The following is a 15,729-nucleotide window of genomic DNA, read 5'->3' as shown; positions in this document are numbered from 1 at the left end:
GTAGGGAATATTTCCAACACGATAGAGCATTAACGTTTAGCAACATATTTGAATTCTGAACCGCCGCAATACGTACCTGAAGCAACGTAATAAAAACAGCAATATGTACCTATATCAACGTAATAAAAAAGTGCCAGGGTTCACGTATTGAACCCGTGTTTTAGCGCCACTCAGTGGACATTTCTCTTTGAAACTGCGGCGAAACGTGTGAAAAGGTACGTGAAAACGGTGTTGCATAAAAAGTACACAGAGGTACGTATTTCTATGAGACCAGGTTGTTATAATGGTACAAAAAGATTTCTATTTCAAATAGTTGCTGTTCTTTTGTACTTTTCATCAAAGAATCCTGAAAAAAAATGCATCATGGTTTTCACAACAATGTATTATATTATAACAGCAGCAGCAGCTTTCAACTTCGATGATAATAATAACTATTATTAATAATTGAACACCAATAACACAAATCCAAATCCACACATTTGAATGTTTTCTGAAGGATCATGTGACATTGAGGACTGACTGCTGAAAATTCTTTACGTTTTAAAATATATTAAAATGACTGTTTTATATTTTGATCAAATAAATGCAGCCTTGGTGAAACAAAAAAACAAAAAACACAAACCCGAATATAAAACACTTCACTAGCAGAAAAGATTGCTGGACAAACATTTCTTCAACCTGTTTTCTCATGCTTTGTCTACTGCCCTGTTCCTTTAAATGAAGTGTTATGATTGTAATTGTTTCCTATAGCAATACAGAACAGTATGTTCACACTCCCTGGGAAAAAAAAAGAAGTTATTAAATGACATAAATTTCTCAGTGCCTGAGGATCAGTGTTTACACAAACTGTTGAACTTGAAAGACATTTCCTGCTGGTGAAGAGCTCTCTGTCTCTCTCACTTTGAGCTTTCTCTTCCTCTCTGGCATAGCAAGATATTTTCTGCTCATCAATGTCATCCTAGTCTTGAGTAGCCAAACTTTTGATTTGCAGCATTTAAGCATATTTTGGCATGTTCATGTTCTGAAACTAGTCGATATCACAAGAATAGGCCAATAATAATAACAATAATAATAATAAATAATTTTGTAAATGTAATATTTTTTTTTAAATTGCACAGCAGTGACTGCCTACAACAGCATGCATGCATGCATAAATAATAAATACAAATAAATATTCCTGTCCGAAAGCAATCATTCTAGATTATTTCAATACAGATATAATTCAGATATAATAGATTACCTTACTTTTAAGTGGCTCAAGCAAAACTCAGTATCTTTAAATGAACTGATGCCTCCAACCCAAATTTTGGTAAATCAAACATGTTCTTCTTCAAAAGTGCTCATTGTTTCAACCCAGTATCTTATAAAGCTTTCATTTCCAGGCAGCGCTTGCCATTTTTGTGTGAAATATGCATTGGACATTCAGTGAACGTAGTTGTGTAAAGAGATGTATTGGAAATTACATCATGTTGTTTTTATCACTCTAGCAACAGAGCAAAAGGTGGTAGAGAGTGAGACAAACAATATGAACTGAATTTATCTATTGGAATGGGCCATTGGTGCATACTCACTATATGAAATATTGAAAGACTAAGAATGCATGGACACATTTGTACAACATTCACTACCAGCACTGGTTATGAAGCAAGGCTATATAAATAAATGAATGTATAATGACTCATATATGGCCAGAGGTAAGGTCAACAAATGATCATTCAACAGGAATTACGCAGTTTGGCTGTCCAGCTTTCATTGTTACGGACAGATTGTGATTTGTGGTAAATGCAGGAAGCAGCAGGAATTCCCTCAGGAGCTTCCAGTGGGGTACAGCCTTCAGCAGAAGCACTCCGGTTCAAACATGTTGACAGAAACACATGGATGTTGTTAACTGATGAAAACCATGTAACACATTACTGTATGTATGCCAAGACTTTAACTAAAATGGCTTTATAGTCATGACTTTGTCAAATAAACCCGAATAGAGACTGACTTCATTTTATATTCTCATTTGCAAATCATCCAGGTGCCTCTTCCAGTGTTTTTGAAGCTGTTGGCTTTGTCTCCCGTGACTAAAGGAGTTGTTTTGTTTAATTGCTCCATGTGGGCCTTGTATTCACAGAATAAGTCATCAGAGCTTCAATGAGAGCAGGCCTGCACATGTGGACCGTTAACCACACGCTCTGCACAGAGTGCTGAGACGCATTCCTGTGTGACGCGCTTCACATGAGGAAAAAAACCCAGTGTAAATCAGAATTGAATCGACAGACTAAGTCTAAAAGGAAAGAAGTATTATGCAAGATCTTTGAGAAAATGATGGTAAGAAAAGGGTAATATTTAATTGTGTTACAGTAAATGTTGTACCAGTGCCTGATGCATTATTTTGAAGTGCTCTAAAGCATGACTTTTTCTTGTCTGCTGCTTTTGACGTCACAGCTCGGGACACTTGCTAGCGAAGGACTATTCGTGTTGTCATGTTGTCATTTCCTCTGGTTTTGTATTTATTATTCAGAACTTCTGAACAGTGAGAAAACTGTGTTTAAGGAACTAGAGCTTATTTTAAATCCACCCAGAAGAAAAGGTTTTGCTGAGTGCTCTCTTTCACAGCTCCCATAGTTCCCATATATGTTCTATTTAAAGGGATAGTTCCCCCACAAATGGAAATGTCATCATTTACTCACCCTCATGTTGTTTCAAACCGTATGAATTTTTTTTTTTTTTTCTGTTCAACACAAAAGAAGACATTTTGAAGAATGTTGGTAACCAAAACTGGTAAACATTGACTTGAATAGAATGGAAAAAATTACTTCACAAGTTGATGGCTACCATCAACTGTTTGGTTACCCATATTTTTCAAAATATCATCTTTTGTGTTCGACAGAAGAAAAAAAAGAAACTCATACAGGATTGGAACAACTTGAGGGAGGATTCTTTTTGATGACACAGAACTCCAAACATCATGATCTTCTCTGAAGAAAAATGAAAAAAAAAAAAAGTAGAATTAGCAAAATTTGTTTTGGGAAATATTAAATTGACGTTATTTGTCTACTCTGCATTAGGTTACCTTAAGATGTGTAAACCTGAACAGGAAAAAATTACTCCAAATACAAAATTTATTTAATCTCATGATTTCTGACTTTTTTTTTTTCTTCAGAAAGATGTAGTATTTTTGTTTTATTTTGCAATTTTTACTTTATTTTTTATTTTTTTATTTTATTTATTTATTTTTTATGGAAGCTTGTTTTTGACTGAATAAAAACTGACCATTTTTTCTCACAATACTGACTTTTTTCTCAATTGCTTGTTTTTTTTTTCTCAATTGCATGATACAAACTCGCAGTTGGGAGTTATAAAGTCAGAATTGTGTGATTATAAACTTGCAATTCTGACTTTTACTGGAAATTGCGAGTTTATATCGCGCAATTCTGACTTCTAAAAGTAATTACCTTTTTTATTCAGTGGCGGAAACAGACTTGCATAGTTTTTTTTTTTGTATGTTTTATTTTTATTTTTTGTTTCATGCTTTGTTTAGACTTTAGCAGTTTGCTCTCCATTTAATCTCATTGCTGTCTATTAAAACAAAATTGATGTTTTAAAGAGATCTCTTTTTTTTCTTTCCTATGAACATTATGTATCAATCTGTCTACTTAAAGTCTACCTAAAGCTGTTGCCCCCAGTTTCACAATCCATGTCATGTAATGTTCTTGTTTTAGGGAGTAATCTTTTTCGCAAGTCTTGTAACTAACATTTTCCTACAACCTGTATCCCAGGAGACAGAATCACATTATGGGCAAGAGGAAATGATGTCACATCCTGTTTTGGAGCAGTCTGAATTGGTGCTGTGTTCAAGCAGATTGTGGCAGAGGGCAGTGCGGCTTGTGGGTTGTGAGGCCTATTTATAGAGTTCTGGAAATACAAAGACTTCCTTTTTGCTGCCAGCACATAGCAGATGGCAAGAATGTGTTATTAACTCGGCTTTAACTAAGACTTTGCTAATTGTAATTGGGGCAGCACAAGTGCTGCAAATACGTTGATTAGGCTGTATTTGTGGAGAATCCTCCTCATGTTCATCAATATTTCAGCTAGCTTTACTGCGTTTTGATCCACACCTCTCGGCTCTCTGCACCGCTTTGCGAGGGAAAACAACAAACAGACGTGTCTAGTTCAATGAACGCAGAGGGAGGCTTTCTGAAGCCTTAGAAGGAAACAGGCCTTCCAGACTTTGGCATGCTTGTTATGGAAAACGTTAAAGTCAAACAAGCCCGCTTTGTTCAGAACAGGGCCAGACATACTCTCACATTCGCAGAATATTTGCACACATATGACCAAAAATTTCCCTGTTGATCTAATAGGGTGACTGCTTTGTCAATGGATGTAATCCAGTTTTAAATATAATAAAGTTGACATTTAGTATATAATGTTACTTTACATTTATTTAATTTTAAACTTGGTTATAATTCACTTAATTACTAACCTTTATAATAAACAGTGCATAGAAGGCACACATATTTCCATTGGTAAGAGTAAGTGCATAAACAACGTGGTTTAAACAACTTTTTATGTTTATTCTCAGTTTCTAGAATTGTCTGGACTTGAAGGAAAATCCTGGGGCAGGACGTGGCATTATCTGTACCTGGTTATTATGAGCCTTAAACCAGCAAATCAAATGTGTTAACTTAGTAAAAGACGGCTGTGGTTTCCACAGAACTATTATTTTAAAGTCTCTTTTTTCCACATTTGTGTTGATGTGTTAGGCTTTTGGGTATATATTTAAGATTGTGTTTGACTAAATGCAGCTCCAATACACAAAGTTAGCTTGGTGTCATTCAGAGTGGTCTGTGGTTCATTTTTAGACATCTTACTGTTCCAAATTGCACTGTGTTAAAAACCTGTTTCTAACACTTAAATTATTAAATTTATAATTATTCAGAGATAAAGATTACAGAAACTTTCCAAAAATCCCTGGAATATAAAAAAAAAATCCTGGAAAGTTTCCAAAATTTCTGGAACGTTACGAAATTTACTGGATGTTTTCCACCTTTTTGCAACCCTATTAGTCCCTCATTTTGCATTTTTCTATACATGGGCTACACACACACACACACACACACACACACACACACAACATTGAAAATGACATGAAGTGAAAAACGTAATTGTATCTTATTTTCTTCTTGGTTTTCATCATGTAAAATAGTAGGGTTCCATATTGTCCAACAAGTTTCTTAACTTTTAGTACCTGTACACACAACTATACTGAATAAATCTCCAGCAGGTGGCACTATTTGACTTTCACTCCCAAGGAGGTCTATAATATCTTGGAGAGATCTGTTATTGTTATGCATTCATCACAGTGGCAGTAGCAAATGGCATTTACATGAATGGGGAATTTTAAAGAATGACTTTCCTCATCGATTATAGACCTCCTTGCTCTCAAGCCCTAGCTTTGACGTGAAAAGCAGCTTTTAAAAGCACTCCAAAATAATTTGGCACTGTCAAGCATCTACATTATATTTATATATAATATACTGTAAGTATATGCTGCTAGCAAAAAGGCTTATTTAGTCTGAATACACAACTACTTTTGAATGGCTGTAAAAAGATGCAAAGATACATGTAGAATGTGTAGTTCAACATCTACTAGCAGGGTTAGTGCATGCATGAATCTGATGTATATTACTTAGAACAGTGTTTCCCAACCTTTTTTCAGTCGAATACGCAGAGCGTCACACCACGTGAAAGTGAAACCTGAGCGGTGAACTAATTTTCGGCAGCCGAAATTTCGGTGCATCTCTAACTATTGGCGACATCAGAAATGGATATTATATAATATATGTTTTTTTGAACATTTTAGCAATTTAAAAATATTAAAAAAGGATTTTTTACACGGCACCCCTGCTCTCGACAGACGGCACCCCAGGGTGCCGCGGCACCCCGGTTGGGAAACACTGACTTATAAAACTGGAAAGCAGCTATTGTATAGTTATTTTTTTATTTAATTGGCTGGTTTAAAAATGAAAATGGTTTACATTTATGTATGAAGTTCAAGTAATCGCTGGAGATGTTGCATGTTGCAAATCTTTGAATGAAATTTAGAGTTTTGAGATTGCTGTGCCATTATTTAAATATTTTTTTTCTGTGCTAATGTGGTATAATAATATACCTATGCCATGTATAAGAACAAAGTATGAATGATAGCTTTACATGTCAAACCAAGCGGCTTTAAATATTGTAAGATGTTTTATGACCATATTGAAGTCTAACGAGGGTAGTCAAATTTTGACCCCTTGACCTTCAACCTCATCTGACATAATTCTACTATGATTAAAGTTTGTTCATGAATATTACTTGGGTTGCTTAACGAACCACTCCATCCTTATTAACACTCATAAGCAGGGCCGGATTTACCTCTTTTTGTGACATAGGCAAAACTAATTTTTGGGCCCCCCTTCCCTATTAATATATCAGGCCTAATATTACCACCCAAGCAAACAAAAGTATTTCTTAATCAGTGGAAACTATTAAAGTGTTTTCTATGGCAATAAGTGTTTGAAAGACCATTCCATTAATAGGCGCGGCGACGTGGCCACATAACCACTTCGGGAGTGCATTATTTCTCTAATAATTTTAACGGCCTGGAGTCACAATCACACATCAATTGTTCAGATGATTTGTTTCAAGACATTTGACATGTTTCTGTCCTGAAATCTTGTGTGTGTTGAACTAGCTAATTTTTTACGCAACTCATCCCAAACCTTCCGTTGCAAATAGAGCTAATAACAGAGGCTTGAGCCATTGATATGCAGGCTAACACAGTTATTAATGCTGTCTAACGCAATTATTATAGAGAGAGAGGGAGAGAGAGATTAAGTGCGTATGAATAATTGCGTCTGTGCGTCTCTCAGCAGTATTCAGCAGCAGCGTCTACTAATAGCGAATCTTTAAGTTGAACTGCTTCAAGAACCTCGCTACCGAGAAATGCGAAACTATTTTATTGATAAAAAATCACGGGGCAGCCGCAGCTCTGACAACAAGTTTCTGTCCGCGTCTCCACGTGTGTGTGCAAGTGCGTGCGTGTCTGTACTGTGTGTGCGTCTGTGAGAGAGAACACGAGAAAGAAAGTGTGATATCCATACATAAAAAAGGTTGAAGACATGGAAATAGTTTGTAATTTTTACCCTATTGTTTGTTATATTTATTTGCTCAGTGACTTCGGGGGTTTTGGTTCTTTTACTGTTGTAGATATCCCATAGTATAACAAAAATATTATATATCTCTTCATTGTGTTTGGGCCCCCCCCTGCATGAGCAAGCATAGGCACGTGCCTAGAATGCCTATGCGTAAATCCGGCCCTGCTCATAAGCCAAAGTCACATGAATCCAGTACATTTAAGAACAAAATACTCTTTTAAATAAGAACAGGATGACTGTGATTTCTATCCGGTAACACTACTAAATAATTAGGTTGTTGCTGAGAAGCTGTAATTTCTCAAGTCTTCCTCTAGGTGTCAGGATTGTCTCTTACATAAACCAGCTGCTGGTGACAGCAAAAAGACTGAGATTATCCACACACAATGTTCAGTTTGATGGATGTAGTAGTATTTGTAGGTTTATGAGCTTTACAGGATTATAGAATGGCGGTGTTTGGCTCATCTGTGTGAGCTGAGAATGATTAGTACTGTCACACAGTAATGATTTTGAGAAGTTCAATATTTCTTCAGGTTTTTAAAGCATTGAGTCATGACGCTGGTATTGCACTTCTGCAATAAAGATTGAAAAAATTAGTCTATTATTCACTTTTTGGTCCCTTATTGTAAAATACGTAAATGCATAAATCAATAAAGTCTACATTTGTAATCATACAGATGGACAGTATTCTATACTTTTAATGCATATTTTCCTGACCCATGCAAACAGCAAAATTGAAAACAGCTTCATTACACGACCTGTTTGTAATGCCAGCAGTGATAAACGGCACTAGAGATACAGCTGAAAGCCTCAATATCAACAGGAAAACAGTTCCACTTTATATAGCAGTAAAACGGTTGTAAAATGTCTTCCTCATTTTTGCTTCATGAACTTTACTGGGTTTTATCTTAGGTTTTATGTTTTCTTGATGTGTTTTGTTGTTGTTTATTGGACAAATTTACAGGTGTGCTGCAGAAATTTATTGACCTCTAAATATGAAATGCTAATGAAATATTTGTGAATCTCAAGATTTTTGAATGGTCTGTAGAATCAAAGTTTTTTTTTTTAAAGGTTTATTTATTTATTTTTGAAACTGGGGGCACTCTACAACAAATGTCAGCCATTAACAGCTAGTCGACATACAGTAAGAGATTTATTTACTGCAAAATTAATTGTTTTTTATAGCCCACAGCCCATGAAGAGTCTTTTGAACTCCAGGAAGATCAAATAACCCCCAATAACCCAGGGTAATTCACTGTAAACCAGTTTTTCTCAGACTTTTTGACTCTCCACATCTCCAAATTGTCCAAGATAGGCTAAGACGAATAAATGAATGAATTAATTTATTTTAGTTTTTAAGTTTTTTAATTGCATTCGTTTTATAGATTATTTTACTATTATTGAAATTTCACTTTTTGATTATTTTTAGTATCATATGTTTAGTATTTTACTATTATACTTTAGTATCATTTACATTTAAAATTGATTATTTTATTTAACTTGCAGCCCTCTTGGAAGATGCTAAGACCTCCTATTTGGCTTCAGCCCTGGCCCCATGGTTGAGAACCACTGCCTTAATTTCCCCGTCCTCAGCTCTCTGATAATTGTGTGTCTGTATGACAGAATTTGCCAGATAGTTTCTAAGACAAATGCATTGTCTAGTAACACTAACAAGCTTGGCCGGCTGATTCATTATTCTTTGGATGAATGTATTTATACAGGCCTGATCTTTGTCTCAGACTGTTACTATGGTAATGCAGAGCGGCACAAAGAGATTGAGGTCATAGAAAAGGACACGCTGCAGTGTAGCTTATAAGAAGTAGCCACAGTAGGATTTTGCTTATGAAAATCTCTCAGCGAGGATTCTTCTTTCATTCTTGTGTACAGTACTGGGATTTGAACTAGTTCACTGACACACATCTGTTATCACCAGGCTGCTGTTTCAAACACATGACTGATGTTTCAAAGTCTTCGTAATGAACGTCCTAGCAAATACCGTACTTTTTGATCAAAACATGACCCTCAGTAATAACAGCATAATGAGACTAGATAAATTGTGAGTGATGCAAGAGTTGATAAACTTGTTAGGGTGTTGCTAATTTGTTAAAATAGTGGCTTTAGGGCATTGCTAGGTTGTTGCTAGGGTGTTGTGGGTAATTTCCAGGGTGCTGCTATGGTGTTCTGAATTTATTGTGGTTTTGCTTGCTTGCTTGTTTGTTTGTTTGTAAAAGGGTTTAGAGCTTTTTTGGAGGTGTTTTTTTGTTTTGTTTTTTTTGTTGCTAGGGTGTTGTGTGTTGTTTTTAGGGCACTGCTTTGGTGTTCTGATTTTTTTTTTGGTTTTGCTTGCTTTCTTTCTTGTTTATTTCTTTCTTTGTTTATTTCTTTTTGTTGTTGTTGCAAACGTGTTTAGAGCTTTTTTGAGGGTGTTTTTTTTTGTTACAAATGTATTTAGACCTTTTTTTGGAGTGTCTTAGTTTTGATATTATTATTTTTTGTTGTTACAAAGGTGTTTAGAGCTTTTTTGGGTGGTTTTGTTTTATTTTGTTTTTGTTTATGTTGTGTTGCAAAAGTGTTTAGAGTTTTTTTTTGCTTTGTTACAAAAGTCTTTTTATTTATTTATTCATTCATTCATTTATTTATAATGTTCAGAGTGTTTTTTTGTTTTGTTTTTAGTGTTGTTATGCTAGAGTGTTCTGAGTGTTTTCTAGGGCATTGCTACATTTGTTGGTTACTAGTAGGTAGTAACTTACAGGTCCGAGTTAAAAGAATCTAGGTTTTTATGATCTTCTGGTGTCTAGATATAGCATCGGCCTATTTTTATTGCCTGGCAGGTGGTAATCAAAAACCTTTTCACCCTGAAATGTACTAGTAGCACACTTCTCAACAAGCTGTGCAATCTGAGCACAAATGATATGCAAGTTACTCACCAGGGTTTAATAATTAGGGTTAGGGAGTTGTTCAAATCATATATGAGCAACAGTAATTGTGATGTTTGGTTTAACAAGCACCATAATAATGAGTCCTTGGTTTACCCTGGAGAATGTTCCTTAAACACTTCATACTACAGTTCAGAAATGCTCAGTCAGGTTTTTTTTTTTTTTCTTCCTTTAATGATTCGTTTATCACTGGACCATTCAGGACTTTGTGCTCCAGGTTGCATGACATCTCATTTGCTTCCCGCTGTGGGCACAATGTCAGACTAATGAAAATCCCATGGGGTAGCAATGGAGGAGATTAACCGCTAATTTGCTTCTTTTGTCACAAGCAATAATTTTGCCCTGTTGTACAAAGGTTCATTGATTGAGGTCGGGTAAATTCTCCTGCCACAGATTAAAGAGAGAAACCTCATCTGAATGGTTTACGCTCAGAGCGTGCAGAACCTACGCTTGTCTGAATGAGACATTTGGATGAAGGACATATAATGAGGAATGATGTTAATGACAGAATGAGAGATATAGTTTCTTAATGAAATGAACAAGCACACAGAATGAGAGGTATTAAACCAGGTATTAAACACATTTATCATGAGGATCATCGTGAGGATTCTTACATGAGCAGCCATTCAAGATCATGTCCTCAACCTGTGTTCTGTAAATTAAAGTATTGTGTTTATGCCTTTTTTATTTTTTAGAGATCTCAGAAAGAGCCATGGTTTCTTTTTGGTTTAAAGTGATGGTTCACCTAAAAATGAAAATTCTAATATCATTCCAAACTTCTATGACTGACTTTTGTCTGTGAAAATAAGATATATTTCTAAAAATATTCCATTAGTTTTTGTCTACACAATGAAAGTCAGTGTGGTCCAATATTATTTATATGGGGGGGGGGAGAAAAGTAAAATTTTTCAAAAGATTTTGTGTTCCACAGAAATGTATACAGGTTTAGAATAAGTAAACAAGGACAGCATTTCAAATCTAATTTCTTCATAAAACATTTTTAATACTACACAAAATGTATACCACCCAATGTTCAATTTTGGGTTTAAAATTTCCTTTAAATTTTAGAGAACTTTTAACATAAGGACTATTTTTTGTAGTGAATAATGACAGTTACAAAGACAATTTTTCTTCAAATTATTATTAACAGCTGCCTATCATTGTAGTTTACTCTGCAACTGTTAAACTACCTGATATAGTGTTTTTTTTTACAAGATGGCAGCGACGTAATTATTGTATGATTAATATTGTAATTATGTTACTATGCTAATTACATAAATAAACTACAGACCTGAAATTACACTAATGATTGATTACACATACCCCTACTGCATTCTCGTAATTAGCACTTGGGTACTTTATCTACATAAAGAGCCATTCATGGTCAACACGCTTGTAGAAAATACAAGAAAACACTAGCTTGATGGAGTGAAAGCGCTCACAGCATCTGGTATTTTATGCAAATAGGATCACTAGGTGCATTTGTGTTTCCTACCGCTGAGCTTATGAACTCATTTCTCTGCTTACCACCAGTAATTACACATGAAACCTTCAATTTGCTGACCTCAGAATTTGTTCAAACTCAGGGAAATAAAGACTGAAAGAATTGTCGGAAGCTTATTGATGGTGACATTGAATGCGAACACCATTGAACACCATGGTGGTGTTCTTTTATAGCTTATGTTTAGCTTTTTACTTGTGGCCATTGTAGCTAGGCTTCAGAATTCACAAAAGTTGTGCTCATTTGTGAGGATTGAACAAAATGAAGATTATCGTGTTGAACTCAGACCATTGATTTAAATCAGATTTACTTCAAATCGGATCACAACTGGACACAGACAGCAGACTTTGTAGCGTGGTGTCCTTTGTATACCCTGTGCCACAACTGTTAAAAAGTAACGACAAAGAAAATTGTTCTCTGTTGGATAGCCTGTTTTGCATGCAAATGTCACTATAACAGAACTGTCAAATGTGCAGCTAATGTGTGCCATTTAGCTTGCACAGTGAAGGAAAACCAGTCTGAATAATTAACAAGCACATGATTTCTAAATGGGGCCATGCATTTTAAACAAAGGAAAATTTTCCTTAGTGAGCACTGAGATAATTGATAAATGCAAGAGAAAGTAAAATTACAGCTGGAGTCCAAATGGGAACATAACTATACTGTGCGCATGCGTGGTGTGAGTCCGTGCAGTGTTGACACAGAGTGAGAGAAACTGCACACAGGTTAACGTGAGCATGATGTAAGGTCATATAAATAGAAAAATGAAAGCTTGCTCACAGGCATTTGATTTATGCTGACTAAAGTTAACCTTCATTTGCTGACTGGCTGCTGTTAGGCTGAAGTTTAGGGATAAAGCTGTGAGATTAAAAACACTGCTGAGGATAGACCTGACAGATTTGGACATTGTGCTTCTGGGCACGTTATTATGATGGCTGAAAACAGGCTCAGGACTGACTGCACACTGCAGGGGGAGAAAAATGATTTAGTTTGAGCTAGTTACACCATGTCTTGTTCGTTTAAAAGAAGAGAACTGTACTTTTGTTTTAGGAGCTCAAATGATGTGCATCTTTATACTAAGGTTTAGATTTGGCTTACTATCACTATCCAGTTAAACCATGTTGATCAGTGTTGTAACTACTGTACATAGTCTGCAGGCCAAAACATTTTTTTCCATTGATGGCTATGTTAGTTTATATTTATATTTCCATAAATGTTTACATTTATTTTTTAATATTGCACTTGTTTTTTTTTTTATTATAATTTTATTGCTCTATAATTTGTTTTCTTAAATTTCTCACTCACTAAGGAAGATATTTTGCTAAAAGTCGCAAAGAATCATGTAGCGACACTTAAAAAAAGCATATTACATCACCGTAATTTTTACTGAAAGGTTATGACATAAGGTAAAAAAGGAATGAATTGTTTACGATGAGGATTATAAAATGCATTTAGAAAGTAGACTGTGAATTTTCATTTCATGCCATCATTAAAAAGCATATTTAAAAATCATATGCATGCAAGTTAATTATGCCAGTTAGTCCCGATAAATAGGTTGATTTTTACCATCAAATGTTCACTTATTTGAAAAACTATGCATTTAATCACCTGTAATGAAACTTAAAATCGTAAACTAGTCTTTTATCTTACAATATGTGATATTTTTTACATATGTTTTGAATATGTGAACATTTAAAAAAAAAAGGGATTAAATATTGGATCAAATTACGTACAATTCAATCTTTTGTCATTGCAAGCAAAGACCTCATGGCTCAGGAAAATATTGCAATGTATAATGAAAAATAGGAGAGTGTTTAGATTTAGTGCTGTTTTCGTGCAAATTAGTGTTTTAGGAGAAAATAAAGCAACATGGTGTCATTGTACCCTATCATCTGTATGAACTGGTTTTATACGCGTCAAAAAATAGAAACATCACTTAATATCCCACAGGTTCAAGTCAGGTTAAAATAGCTCAAGGTAACAATTTTTCAGTTTCTGCTGTGTATAAAGGAGGCAGAATGTCCTAAAGAATGGACAAACTATGATGCGCAAGTTGAGATGTTATTTTGCATTCAAAGAAGACAAGTGCTCTGTCAGAGTGTGTGTGTGTGTGTGTGTTTGCAAAGCACCTTCAGCAGAAGCACCTTTGATGTTCGGGAAAGAGCCATCAGAGTAAATGACGTGCTGGGCTGAAACAAATCAAGTGCTGATGCAAAACGAGCCCTAAAGCCGTACAATCTGACAGGAGAACAAGTTGCACGCGGTTCTAAGATAAGAATGGCTTTCTCTCTGTTTTGTCACTGCAAATTCATATTCATATATCTGGAAATACTGCCTTCAGTGTACAGCTGGGTACACTGGTTAAAAAGTGTTTAAAAATGCATGTTTAAACACTTTTTAAGCAAACTTGTATCCACAGGGGAAACAAACAAACAACATTTTTTTTAAAGACATCTTTTACTGCATTATTAAGGAAAAGGGATCTTGAGGTATATTTTTTTATACTAAATATTATAATGAGAATTTAATATGGGAATTTTGATGACTGATAAGCCTTAACATTTGTCTCATATACTTCAGATACGGTGGGTGTTGCTTCTACATAGAGTTTAATGATAAATGATAAACAACACTCAGAGTGATCAAGTAAACAGCTTAACTCACAGAGAACATCTTGTTTATATCTCTGGGAGTCATTAATATAGTTTATGATTGAATGTAATGAGTATTCACCCACAGAACAACACCCACGCCAGTAATGCATCCAAATGGAAAACATCATACGGTGTTATATCATGATGAATCAAACTTTTACGTCATATTTTGACATGAAAATGCTTTATGTACTATACAAAAACATACTGTAACAAGATTAATTTCAATTCCTTCATATTTTTGAAAGGCTGAAATGTTCCCATGGGAAAGCTAACAAATAAATGAGCTAAATTAAGTTTTATTCAAGTCAGTATTTTAGTATCTTTGATTTTTTGTTAATATTTTGAATTATATTTTATTTTTATATTTTCTGTTTTCACTTAAATTTAAAGTTTTATTTTGTTATTTTTGTAATTGTAGTTTTCTTTATCTATATATAGTTTAAAAAAAAAATTATTTTAGTACTTCAAGTTAAAGTTTATTTTATTTAAGTTCACTTTTTTTTGTTTTAAATAATTAAACCTTTTTTTTTAATGGGTTAATAACCCTGAAAATAACCCTGATTCAAGTCATATAAATTATTTATTATTATTAGATAAACTTGAATATATTAGGTTGATTAAATTAATTTTTTAAGGGTCAGGCCAGGTAAAAATCATTCCTTAGGGTACTGCACATTTTTTACAGAGTAATATGAAATCCTGCTAGGAATTGAGGGCACACAGCATGAAGAAAGTAAAAGAAATTCAGAGTAGAAAAAAGTCACAGAGAAATGTTTTCTCAACGGAGAGCTCTCAAAACAGAGCATTAAGTTTGAGATAGTGGCTTTGACAGAGGGAAAACAGGAAGACATATCAAAGGTCTCTGTATCTAGATCACTCCTGGGTGCTTCAGAAATGGTGCACATCTCTACATGAAAGGAACAGAGCAGTCTGGTTTATTTTATCATTTGCCTTTAAAACAATGTTTTGTCTGGAATTTCATACACAACATAAAATTAACTGTCATGCTGCTGCTTTACTGTTTGAACAGAAGGGCTTGCGACTTTTTTGCTAAAATTACAGGTATCTCACTGAGTGAACGAAGACTATATTAAAGGGGTCATATGATGCGATTTCAATTTTTCCTTTCTCTTTGGAGTGTTACAAGCTCTTGGTGCATAAAGAAGATCTGTAAAGTTGCAAAGACTAAAGTCTCAAATCCAAAGAGATATTCTTTATAAAAGTTAAGAGTCAGCCACACCTACCTAAAACGGCTCGTTCTAACACGCCCCCACATATCTACCTCACTATGTGGGAAGATTTGCATAACGCCGCCCAAATGTTCACGCAAAGAAAGAAGGCGTAACTTTTATTCTCACTGTTGTATTGCTGCCGCTGCCGCCATGTCCTGAAGATGCTATGTGCTTCGTTGTGAAAGCGAAACTACTTTGTTTGGTCTTCCAAAAGAGGAC

Source organism: Sinocyclocheilus anshuiensis, unplaced genomic scaffold (genome assembly GCF_001515605.1).
Source record: "Sinocyclocheilus anshuiensis isolate Anshui unplaced genomic scaffold, SAMN03320099.WGS_v1.1 scaffold407, whole genome shotgun sequence".
Lineage (NCBI taxonomy): Eukaryota > Metazoa > Chordata > Actinopteri > Cypriniformes > Cyprinidae > Sinocyclocheilus > Sinocyclocheilus anshuiensis.
Note: the sequence above shows the minus strand (reverse complement) of the source record.